The sequence below is a fragment of the Tinamus guttatus genome, unplaced genomic scaffold (genome assembly GCF_059628265.1).
Source record: "Tinamus guttatus ecotype Peru unplaced genomic scaffold, ASM5962826v1 Tinamus_guttatus_pri_ptg000520l, whole genome shotgun sequence".
Lineage (NCBI taxonomy): Eukaryota > Metazoa > Chordata > Aves > Tinamiformes > Tinamidae > Tinamus > Tinamus guttatus.
The window spans coordinates 300,412-315,520 of NW_028289054.1; the positions used below are offsets into that span (position 1 = coordinate 300,412).

At 47.5% G+C, this 15,109-nt stretch overlaps 1 protein-coding gene across 1 annotated transcript in view; it reads left to right on the forward strand.

Moving 5' to 3' along the window:
• Positions 1-15,109, forward strand: part of LOC104565831 (low-density lipoprotein receptor class A domain-containing protein 4) — a 322,211-nt gene that overhangs the window by 272,461 nt on the left and 34,641 nt on the right. The gene's annotated exons all lie outside the window — the stretch shown is intronic.

A 15,109-nucleotide genomic window follows, 5' to 3' on the forward strand; every position in this document is an offset into this window, starting at 1 on the left:
TTGAAAAGTACTACAGTATTTGCCCTCATAGTGGCTGTGCCTACATCTGCACAATCCTCTGTTATTTGCTGTAGGGGAACTTGCGGTCCATTCATTTGGATGGGCTCAACTGCTGTGGTAGTAAACGTGGTATTTTCTAACTAGTTTTAGTGATCTCAGATGGGAACCATTACAAAAACCTGTGTTCTCTTTCAATTTCTTTTTTTTTTTATGTTGTTGAGAGAGAACATATTTGATAACAGGACAGAAAGGTAAAAGAAAGAAGGAAAATTAAAAATTCAATAGACATCACTAACAATCTGTACAGGCTTCAAAACTGGTGTTCTCTTAAACTGGGTAATTCTATGAAGTAATTCTGGCAAATTCCTTTTTAAAATATGAAGGATTAATAAACTGTGCCCCACGGCCACTCAAATGCAGCTTTGTAAATTATTAAAGATTTCTGTGAGTATTGTAGAGGTAATCATACAGATCATACCTCCATACTGGCATTTTGTTTTAGGTGTTTCATGGGCAAAACTAATGAACCATATAAGCCTGAATTCCAGTTGCTTCTCCTCATATTTGTCCAGTAATGCAACTTCCCTAGGCTCAGTCTAGTGCTGTCCCCATTTTAGCAATTTTAAAGCTAAAAAAAAATCCTTTAAATGTACTTACTTAAAAAAAAATTGAGAAAGCATGATGACCTCTCTTTTACCTACCATAAAAGCTCCTTTTCTCATCAGTTATGTGGCATGGGTCATCTCCTGCTCCTAAGGATGCCCTGTCTTCGGTGTCTTGTCCTATAATCTTCCAGGCCTAGAAAAGGCAGGGTCTGTAGCCGTAGAAAAGAGCTTTCCCTGAAGCTTTCCCAATGGAGTACTTGGCACTTAACTCTAATCCTGGATGTACTTTCGGCGTGACTGTGGTTGAGTTTGTCTCAGTGCTGTGTGATTAGGCTCTTTGCATAGGAAGCACCTTCTTTTAATATGAATCAGGACTAGGAAAACTAGTCCTATTAAACGAGCAGTGTTAAGATCACTGCTCCGCAGTGTGGGCAGCAGACGCAGGATTCCTGGGAGTGCGGTGGGTTGGGATGGTTTTGCCAGGGAGGGCTCCTTTATGCCACTCCTAGTCTCGTCATTGATGAACGGCACTTAATACAGCTTCAGGCCGATGTGAGTTTATTACAGCATCTTCTGTTCTTGCAAGGATGAACACTCGGACACGTGCCCTGTGCACAAAGCCTGGATAGCTAGGGAGGAAGGTATTTCTGTGGTCGTAGGATGCACTAGGTCCATGGCTCAAACTGCACTCATTTTACTCCCTTTTTATTGCCTGCTGCAACCTCTGCCACCAGTTTGTCGGAGCTGAAATCCGCTTCTCATATCCCAAACTCTTATTTTTATGTATATGTATGTGATGCATTAAGCAAGGAGGTGCCATTGAGATTTTTTTCTGTGAACACATTTTGGGGAAGAGCCAGGAGGGAAATTTCATTGTTCCTAAGTGAAGCACTTTCTCTGCAGTAGGGGAAATGGCCCTGTCCAGCCAAAGGACCTGGCCCATAGCCTTTCTGGAGCTGCGTTGCTGGAAAACTTCATCTCTAATCCTGCCTGGTAGTGAGATGTTGGACCTTAAAGCTGACACCCTGTTTTGTAAAGAATGTTTGAATGTTTTAGGCAAGATTGATGACAGACCTTTCTGTGGCTCTGAGCCCTGAACAAACTAAAGTAACTAAAGTAACTTGACTTCACCCACAAAAAAAAAGCAAGTAGTAGTGCTGGGGGAAATAGATGTTCCAAAACTGTTCTCTGCATTTTTTTTTTCAAGGATAAACAATACACTTGCAGGACATCTGAAAATATTTAGATACTTAAGATTGTCCCCAGTCTCTCTCTGGTCATTGCCGTTGAGCCGTGTCCATGTGTGCATGTGTGTGTACATGCCAGCATGCAAACGTGTGCTTGTACCCCGTCTCCTGATCATTTGTCCATTAGTTATTATTCCCTAAGCACCTTCCAGAAATGCTAAGTAGCTATAGGTTGCGCTCTTGGGAAAAGGGACAGGTCATTTGTCAAGTAGCAGTATTAGGAGGATTTGGCTTTTGCTCCTGCAGATGTCATGCCCCTTTTTATCAGTTAGGAAGTTTCTTGCTGTGCAAATTCTTACCTGTGATCTGGTGTGCTAGTGCATCTTCCATCCAACAACAGTCTCTTTTAGGCTGGGCTTTGAAAAATCCTGATGCTTTCGGGGCAGCCCTAGTGTAGACCTCATATACTGACATACTGGCAGAAAATGTGCTTTTCAAATCTCAGAAACATGTTATTTCAAACCTAAGAGATGCTGAGAACCAGGTGATCCCCTTTAACAGGCGAGTTCAGATGAAGATTGACTTTTGATGAACAACTTTGTGGTTTCTTGTTAGGCTAAAGGCATTATAAAGAATTTATTTACATGTACTGGTCTTTTCCCTTATCGTGTTGCCTGCTTGCCAACCAGCGCAATTATAACCGCTGTCCTAAAACAACCCAAAATATTTGAAATCCCTGCAAAGAGATGCTCTTACAGAATTGTTCAAGACCTCTTGAGGCCCTCTAGCCTCCACTGGCAACATTGGGCTCCCACTGCCTCTTCCCAAAAAACTCTTTAGATGTAGATGATGGCTCACTTTCAATGAAGTGCTTTACCACACCAGTAAGTACCAGTGACACACAAATGTAGGGGAACACTGGTGTTTTCCTGAGAATCACTTTTTTTACAATAAATGTATTCTATTTTTTTGTTTTGGTAACCACTCACCTTATTTCTCCTGCTTTCAAAAGGAAAAGCAAGCATGGCTTTGTATTGAAGCGTGCTGCAAACTCTCCTGGCTTTTACGTCTGCCTTGCTCTAGTCTACGTTCCATTTTTCGACCGAACAAAAGCAACCTGTGTACCGGTATAGCACTTGAACGCTCAAAGAGTGTTCCTTTTTTATGTTGGTTTAGTGATAAAGAGAGAAACAAACACATATAACAGAGATACTTCCCTCCTCCCCTCTGACAGCTGCCTCCATGTGATTTACTGCCCGAGATGATGCTGTCATTTCTTTGCTGTATTGCTGCTGCTGCTGCTGCTGCCGTTTTATATGGTTTGGTATGTGAGCTTTCTGAAACAGTGTGGTATGTGTAGGATCTCGTGGGTGACAAAGCTGTCTTCTTTTAATTCCTCTCTTCCCTCCTTGGTTTGTGCTTGTCTGTCTGCTGTGCTAGGGTTACTAATGAACTAGACGCATATGTGTTAGGTATATAATTTCGAGGAGGTCTGCATGTCAGTAGCTTGTAAGCAACTAAGGTGCCTCACGTTCAGGTCTGAGCAGATAGGAACCCCCTTGCACTCTGCAGGGCCTGAGGCCGAGCGCGGCGCGGGCGGCCGGAGGGCTCTCGCCGACCGCGCCGCGCTCCGGGCCAGGCCTTTCGCTCCCACCTTTGTTGTGCCTCACTTAAAATGGTGCTTTTTCAGTTGTCTGTCTCTTCTTCTGTCATTTTCTTTTCTTTTCTTTTCTTTGTATGGTGCTGTGTATAACTTGAATATATTATGCACATATCCTACCCAATGGGTAGAACAAACAAACATACAAAAACAAATAGATGTTGTTAATACTGTAAGATAATGTATAGATGATACCAATTTTAACACAAAAACGGCATAGACTTTGTGAATGCCAACTTCTGTGCTTGGTCCTTTTTTGTAAGAAAATTTGCAATGAATGCATACAAATGACAAAAAGTCTATGTATTTTATTTTCCTATTAAATATCAATATAATATCATAAGGGAAAAAAGTTTGAACAAATCCTTTTTGACTAGCCTGTGTATAGCAAGTGGTTGTTTGATGCATCTTTGCTGTGAAGATTTGTTCTTTTTTTTTTTTTTAATGTGTCACTTTAAGAAAAAGGAAAACACAAAACAAAGCAAAACAAGCAAAACCTCCACAGCTTTAACCTTGCAACTAGATGCTTCTCTTATGGGTTGTTGCCTCACTCTTGCTGAGTTGGACCAGTATTAGCTACTACTTCTCTAGCAGATAGATTATTTATTCTTATCCTCAATTACCTTTCTTTTTTTTTTTTAATTTTAACCTGTAAATGGGTGAAACCCCCTCCGACCTCTTTGTCCACAGCCCAGGTTTGAAATGAAGCTCAGACAGGTGGGAACTGATCCAAATCACGCCTGCAAAATCCACAACGGCCCAACAACTACCCCACCACGAGCGACCACCCCTCCTTTCATGCCTGCCACATCAAGGTCCGTGGTCCCTCCGTTCCCAGTTATCCCTGGGACGTGGCCGGCCGTGGGGAGTCGCTGGAGGGCCGGGTGGCTGCCGGGGTGCCAGGCGTGCGGCAGGGCGAGCGGCGCCGTGAGGCGAGCGCAGGCCGAGCGTGGGCCGAGCGCGGGCCGGGCGCGCGCAGGGCCTTTCCTCGCCGGTGCTTTGGCCAGCGGCACCGCCGTCCCCGCCACCGCGGGCAGCGACGGCCAGGCCAAGGTCACTACGTAAACGATCATGGGGAAAGGCCCACGCGTGCTCAGACCCAGCGAGCTGGTTTGGTGCCCCCAGCCTTGTCGCCACGCGCTGGGCCGGCCGGCCGCTCGCTGCGCGGTTGGTTCAGGAAAGCAAAATACCTCAGGAAATCGAAACATGAAGTTCTAGTTTAGAGAATTGCAGATACTGTACTTATTTTTCTAACCTGTTTGTTCTAACCATCCCAGGACAGTAGGTGGTATAAAAGTTTTATCAGTCCCAGACAGAAGGACCCTCTCTCACATGGATGCTGACTAATCGTTCGTAGATACGCTTGTCTATATGTAGCTTTTTTGTACTCGTCAGGCTTTAACCACAGACGCACCGTAGCAACGTGTCGGGATATGGCTGAGATGGCGTTTTTGTTTGTTTTTTCCGATGACTAGCTAAACGCTAGGCTAAAACTCAGGGGGCCTTATCCAGGGCCCGCTGAAATCAAGGGCAAGACCCCCCTGGTTTCAGTGGACTTTCGATTTGGTCCATAACCTGCGAGGAGCAGGACTTGGAGCACGGTCCTCTGCCAGCCTCCTGCGACTTCTCTATTGATCGGGAACTTCAGCTCTACATTTGTCTGTAAATATCTTTTTAAAAGCCGTCACAGGCGTCCTGTATCTGAATGCTGATCATGGTAGTTTTGTTTCCTTTGTTTGTTTGTTTTAAATAAATATATGAGTTTTATGGCCAGTTCCACATCATCGAGCCCTTGCAGGTACCTTGTATCCATCCCTCTATATATCGTGCCGTTTGATCAGTAAGCATGTACCATAGTCGAATATGCACATTTTATGACTATCATTTGTTAACTTGTTCGCTGTTTGTCAGGGCACAGAGTAGCTGTTTGGAAGGTTTGCCTTGCTGGCCGTGCTCACGTTTCTGCTTGCACTGGGGCACGGCGTCTGCAAAAAGCAAAGACCCCCAGGCCTTGGCTAGGATGAATCCTTCCAGAGTGAGCTTTGCGCAGGAGTAATCTGGGATATGATTTGTAATAGCCAAGCTTGCATACTGAGTGGACCAAACATGAGGATGTTTCCCTTGAAAGGCACTAACTTGCTTTGAAACTGCAGTGGAAAGAGCAGACTTTCTCTTACGCAGAGCCGCGCGCTCCCGCTCCTGCGTTTACCACAAAGCACAGCAGGTAACTGTGATTCAAAAGCAAAACAACAAAAAAAGTAAACCCAGATGCCTCTGGCATCATAGAACTGGTCAGCGAGAATAAGATAAGAGCACTCAATATTCTTTAACACCCTTTTGCTACTTAGAGTGCAAAGACAACGCAAGCATTGTTGGGATTTGATCTCTGCATTGCCATCCACTGCCCAGTGCTGCTGTGTTCAGAGCATTTCACGATGGCATGTACATTTGTTGGGCCGTTACACCTAAAATTTACCATCAAATTCCTGTTTTCAGAGTGCAGACCCTTTCTTTGTTGTTTCTTGCTGATTATTTTACAGTGTAAAATGCTTTATTGCTGTATGGGTGTGTTTTTTTATTATTTCCAACATCGTGGCTTTCAAGATCACATTTTCAACGTCTCTCTTATTCTTTGTCCATTTTGTTTCAAGTTATTCTGAAATATGTACAGCACTATCAACAATATTTAATCTTTCTTTTTAATTTTATTATTGTAAAAACAAATCTATTAAAATAATAAGCCTTTTTACAACTGTATTGGAACTTCTCAGTAGCTGTTCATGTGAAGCTATGACAAACCTGGCTTGCTTTAAAAAGATTTTTTTGTTTTCCTTTTAACACAATTAATTTGTTGCTTATTTTCCACAGTAACTTCCAGTTATATACAGGAAAAAATTTCAACTGTTGTGTATCTGACTCTTTTAATTGAGCAAATGGTGATGTCCTAGTTTTTAGACCTAAGGTCTGTTATTGCAATACTTTTAAAGGAAGATGTTGCTCTAAGTGCTGTTGTTAGTTTTAAATACAGATTTTATGCTTGTTCTTAATATGCTGTGGTTAAACCATAGCACAAAATTATTAAAAACCATGAAATGCATTTGTCTCCTGTTGCATTTATTTTCTCTTTGAGCCCAGAGGAACAGAATGACGGTGAAACGCGAGGGTGGCGTCTGCATGGCAGCAAGCACTGACCGGGCTGTCTTCCCCATGGCCGGGCTGCTGGCACGCAGGTTGCAGTCGCTGGAAGCAGGACAGAGCCAGGGCTCCAGATACGCAGAGAGGCTCTCGGGATGGAGCGTCTGCTGAGGACGCTGCGCGGGTGCTCGCACTTTCCCTCCCTGGTGATGAGCACGGGGTGATTTCAGAGGCTCCTGCCTGCCCTGCCAGGCCCTTGCCTGTCGTTCATGGCAGTTGGCAGCCTGCACTGCTAATTGAGCCCTTGGTGGCTGCTGGTTCCGTTAACAGCCGCAGCTGGGTCCCCGCTAGAGCACTGCATGTTGGTGGCTGCTCCTGACGTGCTAGAAGAGGAGACTGGCCACCTGCTTGATTAGCAACGGCCCCATGTTCTTTAGCTGAACATCTGATTCATAAATGAACTCTCGGGCCATGGTTCATGGGGAATCCCTCCCTCCCCTCTCATTTCACAAACCTGGGTAACACCTTGGCCACGCGTTAAGAGTAATCGTGGCCATGTATTGGGGGAGGAGGAGGGAGCAGAGATGATGCTGTTTGCAGGAGATTAGACATGAGGATCTCAGGAAAAACATTCATCTTTAGTACAGCACAGTAGTACAGATCCAGCAGTGTCTGTGGGTGATGTCTCCCTCTGCGGTGAGAAAGCTTAAGAGAATTAGGAGGGTTTTTTCCAAAACAGTTAATTTCTATTTATGCATAGGTGTCCAAATGCATCTAAAATGATGCTTCCTTCAGCACTGTTCGCTTGTGGTGTTCTGTCTGTGTTTGCTGGATCCTGCGCTCTGAAGCAGGGAGGTAGCAACGCGGAGGGGACGCTCTCCCAGGAGGTCAGGTCTATGGGGTAGCCCCATTCCCGGCCCACGTGGATCCACCTGCTTACGGAGCAGCAGTGACCTCTCAAACAGGAACCAAGGGAGTGTTCCACCTCCCGCTCCCCTTTTCAAATATCATGGTTATTTCAATGTGACAACACCTTTCTGTGTGTGGTTCAAAAGTCATAGTTTTCCCTCTCTCTAATCGCCTTGCGCCAGCGCTCCCCCTGCTCCAGCATTTTAATTCTGAGGAACTGGCTGGGGCCTCAGCGCTTAGGACTGCTCCAGATCTCACACGTCTGCTCCTCCTCTGCCGTCTGAACCCTGAACTCCCGGGGAACTGCAGTTTTTTGAGGCGGCTTTGATCTTTTACTTAATCTGGTTTTAATTGTATTTATATTTGTTTTATAATATGCCATTCTGTTTGATTGTGTTTTAATATCTTTGCCAATGGTAGCTGCTCAGAACTCAGCTGTAAATGGGATGTCTCATCTCAGTAGGGTTACTTTTTCCTGTTAAAAGATTAATACAGTGGCTGCTGTAGTCCTGTGAAACCTTCAGGTCTTGCTTCCAGGCTCCCAGCAGTATTGATTCTCATTACAAACACCATGTTTTTACCATCCCAAATCCTTTTCTTCCACAGACCACTTTATAATGAGACTTCGTTGCTTAGACAAAAATTAATTAGGCTTCTCTCATTATCACTGTTTTGATCAGTTATGCTTTAAATGAGTTCTAATTAAAATGCACATTTTAAAAACCTTTCTGCTGAAGCCCATTCTGTTCGCTGCTCGCTTCTGCTGCAGCCGTGTCCTGCTTTTGTTCGGCTTGCACTGTGTCACTTTGACAGAACTTGAACACTGGTTAATATAAAAACTTGCATGATTTGGGTTTTTGGGTGTTTTTTTTTTTTTTTTTTTTTTTTTGCTGTTTTACTATATGTTTTTCCAGCTCTACTGCCAAATGTTTGCTCTTGAAAGCAGAGGTTAGATTGGCAATATCTATTTCTTTTTTTAATGTGATGGATGTGGTGCGCTGGGAGTTTCCCTGTGCTGTCAGTAACGTTCATTTCAAAATGAATGAGGGACAACCCGTGTGCGGCACTTACTTACCGTGAGTTAGCTGAGTGTTTCCGCTCCCCTTGGCTGTTCCAAACGGCCCTTCCTACAGAACTGCAGCTGGCAGGACAGCACGATCCGTCCCAGCGATGCCGGTGGTAACGTGCCAAGCGAAGGCCGCTTTGCTGGGATCCCAGCGGATGTGGGAGCTGCTCCTGGAGGAGCGCAGCCTCCAGTCGTGTTTTCCTGAACAGAGGGACCGCTCTTAAGAAGGAAGATCCATACTTTGTTTTCTGTAATGGTTTACACCATGGAGCGCTAATAGGTACTAATACCATTTTAAAGATGAGGAAATGTGCTCTAAGGAGGGTATAGGGGATCTCTGTGCAGTCCATGCCACTGCTGGGAATAACCTTCCCGTCACCATGACCCCAGACTACGAAGCGTATTTCTTCCCTGCCTACTTCTAACGTCCATGCACCGCTCTCTTGCCCGGGCTGTTTTTCTGCATCTTGCTGATAGGTGCAGGGTTTTAATGAAGCTGTTGGGATGCAGCCATCCCTCGCCCAGAGGAAAAAGGGTGTTTTTCTCCATGGAGGCCAAGACGCCATCCTTGAGCTCCGGCAGCTCCCATCGATGCCAGCACCAGATCACTGCAGATTAATCCAACGTTTGCAGACATCGCGGTGATTGACAGCACAGTGGAAAATTCCGGTTTAATCCCGCTCCGTGTGCTGCAGACCTGGGCTCAGACAGCTTGACCTACATTTAACCCTGGGTGCCAGGAAGCTCTTACGGGCAGAAAGAAACACAACAAAAAAACTATTATTTTTTTCCTCAAAGCGGTGAGAAGGTGGCTCCAGCTCATTCCATGCCTATACACACACACACACACACACCCCACACGTGGCATTATGCTGCAGGTCTGGGAATGTCTCATGGGCTGAGCCAGCTTTGCCCTAGTTGCCTTTCCTTGATGCAGAAGCCATGTAAGTCTTGATACTTTAGGCAAGCATTAATGTGCTCGCCTAGCACTTCGGCAGGGTTTGTGGCACCAGCCAAATACAGGAGTCCCTTATGTCTGACTATGGGGTTAGGGTTGTAAGTGCTTGAGAACTTGCTTACAGCTGCAAACTTCACAGCGCTCAGACAATCCTGACGAGCTGGTGGCTGTCCCTAAGGTTTTGCCAGGAAAACCCAGGTAGGCTGGGCTTCCTGCAAAGTGAATCCCGTTCATCTGGCCCCATTCCTTCCCCAGGGGAAAGGCTGTGATGGCTCCTCCAAAGTTTAACCCTGTTTGGTTGGAATAGCTGCCGTGCAGCACTAGATCACACAGTTACTCAGTGAGAGGGGCACCGGGGCATGTTAAAAGCCATATGGCTGAGTGATAACTACATTAGTTACTCAGTATGCAGCCCCATCACCTTTTTAAATTATGCACTATATTCTGCTGATGTTACGCCTATATATAAGGAAATATGCATGCTAGCTATAGCCATATGCTATGGGAAGCAGACACCTTCTTCATCTAATGTGAAGTTATGCTCTGTCACGAAAATGACATTAGATGCACTAAAATCACCATCTGACAAGCTGCACAGAAGAAATAAAGTGCCTGTACATGGTAAAACTGTACTCTTGTGAAAGTAAACTGTGCAGCTATCATTTAAGTGCTGCTTGTGCACTGACAGCTTTACTTTCTTTTTTAGAGTAGCTTGACTGTGTGCAGGGACATGCTATGCAGATCACATGCAAATTGCTTATATAGGAGACTACTGCACAACACGTCTGCAATATAAAATATGCAGTTATTGACATTATGCGGAACGCAGAGTATTCCTTATATAAAACTGTGCTATGGTATCTTTGCTTTTCTGCTCTAATCCATGCTAAAAGGTAAGCCCACGTATCTGTGCTGAACCAAGGCGTTAGCCACCAAGCACTGAGCGACTCACCCGTTCACTGAAAATCTTGAAGGTGTCTCCTTATGCACTAGCACCATAGTGACACGTCTGAAGTGGCTAAACCTTGTATACGTGTTCTCAGCTGCTTTTTAGGGAATGTCACGCCTGGTCAGCGCTACCACGTGCCTGGATGACGTGCGGGGCCATGGGTGGGATCGCGCTGGCGGGAAGCGCCGCTCGGTGCCGGCTGAGGGCACCTCACGCACTGAGCTCGAGGCGTCACCGCGGCGCACCCGGAGCTCGGGCCTCCTGCACCCAGGACCTCCAGTCTTGTCTGGTGCATATCCCACGGGGTGATAAAAAAAAATAGCAGGTGATGATGCTTCAGCCTCTGTGTTCACAGGCTAGCGGCTGGTTTATGCTGCCCAGGTGGGCTGGAGGCTGCTGCTCGGAGGAGGGACAAGTTGCGTGTAGAGTTTGCAGAGCCCCGGCGCTGTCCCTCCTCACCACGTTACTGCCCGGAGGCTGCCCAGGTGTCATCTGCCCAGGTCTCCTCCCAAGGGTCCTTCACTCAGCTCCACCGCTGAGCACCCGGCAGAGCAGTTTTCGTTCAGGTTGGGTGCAGGATCTGACAGAGTAGCTCAAGCGCAAATCATGTCACTTCTATGCCTTTAATTCGACCATGAGAGAACATAAGATCCTTGATTCAACGTAAGATGGAAGAACGAGGACACTGACTGTTTGAACCAGCATGGAGTCTGCCAGCAGAGCTGGCCTAAAAGCTAGACCATGTTTGAGCGGGCAATATGCACTCAGCGCTGTCTTCTGCTTTGTGGCAGAAGCCACAGGGCACGCAAGCTGGCGCTACGTGTGCTAGCGCTGCGTTTAGCAGGTCGGCAAACTAGCAGTACCAAAACAGCCCTTGCCTAACCTTTTAGCTACTGCAGCATGATGAGCCCTTGCCTGCAGGACCCTCTGCTTTCTCCCAGAGAGTGTCTGCATGCTTCTTTCTCAGGGACAGGCAGGATGAGGGTGCTTGTCCCTATGTTTTTCCAGGTAGGATTCGTCTTTCCTTTGTGAACAAGTGGGTCTGGGAAAATGGGGCTTGGTTGTCAATGATCACAATGATCACGGCCACTACAGCGGATGGCCTAAAGCTGCTTTGGCTGCTGTAGCCCGTGAGGATGTGGGCACGGGGGTGTTTGCTGCTGGGGAGGCGGGGGGCAAGCGCTGAGCAACACAGCTTTTAGCACTGAATTTTAAGAAAACTTTATAAAAACGATGCTGAAGAATTTAGGTGCAGTCAGTTCTCCTCAAATGGTGGTTTTGTCTCTTCCTGGCCAAACACAGAACTAATTAGCAATCTTTAATTATGTTTCTTTTCGAAATCCTTCCCCTGATAAATTAGGTCTGTTTCTTTTTTTTTTCTTTTTTTCATTCCTAACCGAGTGTGTGGCGGTGCCTCCCCTGGGTTCTCTCCTCCCATAAATTCATCAAACAACAACAACAACAAACAAGCTTAACGCTCCATGCTGCCCTGCAGGCACGTGAAATCAAGCTGTGTTCCTCCTGCTCCGGAGACCATCTTCATCAAGACTCCAGGCCGCCGCCAGGGCTCGGCTGCGGCTCTCCAGCGATTGCTGGCGCTGGAGGAAGGGGACGGCCTGCTCACAAGAGGTGACACCCGGGGGAGATGCCACTCGCTGCCGGGCTATGTGGGGACAGCGGATCCAGCCCTCATGTGGTCTGTGCAGGGACAGCGGGTCCAGCCTTCACGTGGCCTGTGACACCTGCAGCACAGGGGTGTATAGGAGGGCCCTGGCAAGGCCACCAGCCCCACTCCCAGACCCCGGGGGTGCGTGGAGACCCACAGACTTGGCTGGCAGCTTGGAGAGTGCCAGGAAGGGGGGCAAGGGGCTGCCCGGAGGAGGAGCAGAGGCCCACACCATGGGGTCGCTCCCAGGGGTCTGCGGAGGGGCAGTCCTGGCATGAGCGTGGCAGGGATTTCCCGGGCACTCTGGTGCCGGCCAGGAAGCCGCAGCCGAGGCGGGAGGGTGGAAGCTGAGCCAGGCGCAGCGCTTCGGCGTGGTCTGTCTGGGCAGGCCGGAGCCTCCCGGGCAGGGCCTGTCCTCTCCTGGGTGTGAGGGTGCAGGAGCGGCGTGCGGGGAGGGCGGCTGCGCGGGGCGGCACCGCGCTCAGAGGGGCCGCAGGAGGGGCCATGGGGAACAGGGCAGGCAAAGGCAGGTCGGTGCTGAGGAAGGAGCGCTCTAGCCTCATGCTGGGTCAGCATGGGCCGGCTGTGAGCAGCACGGGCAGGAACTGGCCCCAGGGGGGCAGTTCGTGAGAAGCAGGATGTGCTGTGGGGCAGACGGGGACTGTTTGACCAACCTGACTGTCTTGAACACTGAGATGACTGGCTTGGAGGATAGGGGTGATATGGAGAGCCATTGATACTGTTTACCTTGACTTCAGCAAGGCTTTTGGCACTGCCTCCCGCTGTATCCTACAGACAAACCCATGAAGGAGGAGCAGCCAGCGAGGGGGACTGACAGCGGGCTCAGCGGTCAGGCTGAGAGTTGTGATCAGCAGCATCAGGTCCAGCTGGAGGCCAGTCACTAGTGGCACCCACCAGGGGCCCACACTGTAACACCTCCGTCCACGGTGCGCACAACGGGACCAAACGCGTCCTCACGCCGTGGCTGAGCCGCACGGGGGACCTGGGCAGGCTGCAGAGGGGCAGAGAGGAACCTTGAGGAGGTTGGCGATGAGAGCGCAGAGCCCTGGGCAGGCCGCACAGGGCGGGCACCGCGCGGCTGGGGAGCAGCTTTGCAGAGGGCCGGGGTCGTGGCCCTGCAGGCCCCGTGGGGGACGATCCTCCGCCACTGCTCAGCGGGGCCTCCCAGGACAGGACAGCCTGGTGTTGAGCTCTTTCAAGCCTGAAGCGCTCATCTAGGCTACAGCCCCGCATCACAGAGAATTCAGTGGCCACAGCAGCTTGTACTTAAATGGAAACACTAAAAGGTAGCATTAAAGTACCGCTTTTGAGTGCTTCCTAACCCATCTGCGTGCTCCCCCATCTGCAGTGCAGTTCCTCTTCCTTCCCACATCCATGTTGTGGCTTGGATTGGGAAACGGAGTTCTGAAAATTATTATTTTAAATCCTTGACGTGTTTCCCAATTTCCTCAAACACTGCAGTGACCTGAGCCAAGCATCCCGCTGTGCTAGAAGAGCAGAGAGCAGCACAGACACGAAACCCAGAGTTGATAAATGTGCCCCACTCTTTACAAAGCGGTAGGTGCCACAAGATAGCAGGACCCTTCCCCGCCGTCCCTTAGGGTTGTATTAAGGTAAGCGAGCCCAGGGCTCTTACTTGGAAAACAGGACATGATCTGGTTCATCATCCCTGGTAGCCAGAAAGGGAGAACAAGAAAAGGTGCATTACTGTTTTCGGGTCTGTGAAGGTAGATTACTAGTCCACAGAGTCTCACTCGTATCTCAGTTAAGCTTAGCATGACTTATTTCAATGCACAGGCTAAAAGCAGGGCTACATTTGTGCAGCCCAGACGTTCAGGCAGAGAGATAAATTAGCTCTGCAGCAATGTGCAATTGCCTGTCAGCAGTTTCAGTATCTCACTTACTTCCAAAAAATGTTAAGACACTAAAATAGAGGGAAAGAAAAAAGCATCTAATGTTTAACTCCATTCTGACTGTACTGCTCATCTCAACAATGCAAGAGTCAACAGTTAGAGAGAATTCTTTTTTAATAATATTCAACATAAACATGGCACTTTACATCCTCAGGGCACTGAACATACAATGATTACTCCCCACAACATCCCTGTGAGGTAGGCATTAGACTGCTCTTAACCATCTGACATGTGGATAGTGGCAGACAAGTATGGAATCAGTCTCGCACATTTAGCAAATCTCAACCCCCTTAAACAGGGACAGGTCCTCAGTGACTTGACTGAATGCAGAGGAATGGGGCAAAGCTGATACCTGATCAACCATATTCTTTTATCTTAATCTTCGGGTCCAAGCCTGTGCTCCCTCATGTCACCCTGCAAACAAACAAACAAACAAACAACCCCACACAACCAAACACCCCTCTCAGTAAGCAAGCATGCAGAGATTTGTTACAAACTGGGGGCTGTAACAGAGATGGGGGGAGGGAGGGGGAAACCCACCACTGTAATTCAGCCTAACCTTGAATAGAAACAAGAGGGAACTTTGCCTGCTCAGTCAAATAGAGCAGTTTCAGCTTTAGTTGTTAATGTCCCTGACACAGCATTTCGACCTTCAGCTCTGAATGAAATAAAAGTATTTGCTTGTCCTAAGAACATCTAGAGGAAGAAGCCTGCTAGGCTGTGATCATTGTCTGTGAGAAATTACGTGTATTTAGGTAAACTGTTCTTCTGAAGTCTGAGGGATTCTTGAGCAGGAGGGGGATCTTTTTGCATTTCTAAAAAGCCCCATTAGTATACCAGTTAATCAGCTAAACCTCTCCTTTGAGTATTTTTGTTGGTGTATGGCTATGACAAAATAGAGCAGATTTGTAAGCTTTAACATAATAAAAAAAATCTAGTTTAATATACAATTATTGATTTTATTCCATAACCTTCTTTTGTAAAACAACTTTAGGAAAAAAAAGTATAACTGACAATATGGCTATTGTGATTAACTCCCC